Raw genomic sequence first — 2,512 nt, 5'->3', positions numbered from 1 at the left:
AGAATAGCGCACGATTGCAAATTTGTTTGGTGTATCTCCACCTTTTGTTTGCACTTGTGTTAAAGTGTGTGCTGCAATTGTCAACAAACTGAAGTCGCGGTTTATCACGTTACCTAAAGGAGAATATTTTAAAGAAGTCATGCGCATTTACAAAGACAGATGGGGATTTCCAATGTGTGCTGATACGATGGACGGTACTCATATTCTTGTAATTGCCCCACCGACCGACCATGACGACTTCGTGGATCTCAAAGGCTACCACATCATTCTTATGCAAACAGTTGTTGACTATGAAATGATATATGAAATATGGTGAACTGCGGATGTGAAATCCGAGTGAAACTATGATCCTCGCAGTTATGAACGCAATTTTAGCAATTGCGTAGGGATGAGCGCGCATGGGTGTGTATGAATATAAATGGATATCCATGGGTATAAATGGCTTAAGGCTTTACATGAATATACATGGTATACATAAGCATGCATAGATATAGATGGCTGTACAAGGATATACGTGGCTGTACATGGACAGAAAAGGATATACATGGGTATACATCGGTATACATGGATATACATAGGCATATATGGGTGTATATGGCTGTACATGGATATACATGCCTTCACATGGAAATACATGGATATATATGGCTGTACATGGATATACATGATAATACATGAATATACACGGGTATACATGGATATCCATGGGCATATATGGATATACATGGTTGTACATGGATATACATGCCTGTATGTGGATATACACGGGTATACATGGATATACATGGCTGTACATGGATATACACGATAATATATGGGTATTCATAGGTATACATGGACATACATGGCTGTATGTGGATATTCATGGATATACACGGGTGTACATGGATATACATGGATATACATGGCTGTACATGGATATACATGGATATACATGGCTGTACATGGGCATACATGGATATACATTCGTATACATGGAAATACATGGCTGTACATGGATATACTTGGATATACATGGAGGTACATGGGCATACATGGTTATACAGGAGTATACATAGAAATGCATGGGTATACATGGATATACATGGCTGTACATGGATATACACGATAATATATGGGTATACATAGGTATACATGGACATACATGGCTGTATATGGATATTCATGGATATACACGGGTGTACATGGATATACATGGATATACATGGCTGTACATGGATATACATGGATATACATGGCTGAACATGGGTATACATGGATATACATGTCTGTATATGAATATTCATGGATATACACGGGTGTACATGGATATACATGGCTGTACATGGATACACATGGACATAGATGGCTGTAGATGGGCATACATGGGTATACATTCGTATACATGGATACACATAGGCATACATGGATATACATGGCTGTGCATTGATATGCATAGGTATACATGGAGATACATGCCTTTACAACGAAATACATGGATATACATGGCTGTACATGGATATACATGATAATACATGAATATACACGGGTATACATGGATATGCATGGGCATACATGGATATACATGGTTGTACATGGATATACATGCCTGTATGTAGATATGCACGGGTATACATGGATATATATGGCTGTACATGGATATACACGATAATACATGGGCTTACATAGATATACATGGATATACAGGGGTGTTCATGGATATACATGGATATACATGACTGTACATGGATATACATGGATATAAATGGCTGTACATGGATATACATGATAATACGTGAATATACACGGGTATACATGAGTATACATGGGTATACATGGGTATACATGGATATACACGGTTATACATGGATATACATGGGTATACATAGAGATATATGGGTATACATGGCTGTACATGGATATACATGGATATACATGGCCAAACATGGATATACATGGAAATACATTGCTGTACATCGATATACATGGATATACATGGCTATGCATGATTATACATGGATATGTATAGGTATACATGGACAGACATGGGTATACATGGACATAAATGGGTATACGTGGACATACATGGTTATACATGGGTATACATGAACATACATTGGTATACATGGATATACAAGGTTATACATAGATTTACATGGGTACACATAGAGATACATGGGTATACATGGATATACATGGCTATACATGGTTATACATGGATATATATGGGTATACATGAACATACATGGGCATACATGGATAAACATGGATATAAATGGATACACATGGTTATACATGGATGTAGATGGGTATACATGGACATACATGGGTATACATGAACATACATGGTTATACATGGATACACATGGGTGTACATGGACATACATGGGTATACATGGATATACATGAATATATATGGGTATACATGGACATACTCGGTTAAACATGGATACACATGGGTATACATGGACATACATGGGTATACATGGATATACATGGGTATACATGGACATGCATGGGTATACATGGACAT

Source organism: Montipora foliosa, chromosome 11 (assembly GCF_036669935.1).
Source record: "Montipora foliosa isolate CH-2021 chromosome 11, ASM3666993v2, whole genome shotgun sequence".
NCBI classification, from domain to species: domain Eukaryota; kingdom Metazoa; phylum Cnidaria; class Anthozoa; order Scleractinia; family Acroporidae; genus Montipora; species Montipora foliosa.
Note: the sequence above shows the minus strand (reverse complement) of the source record.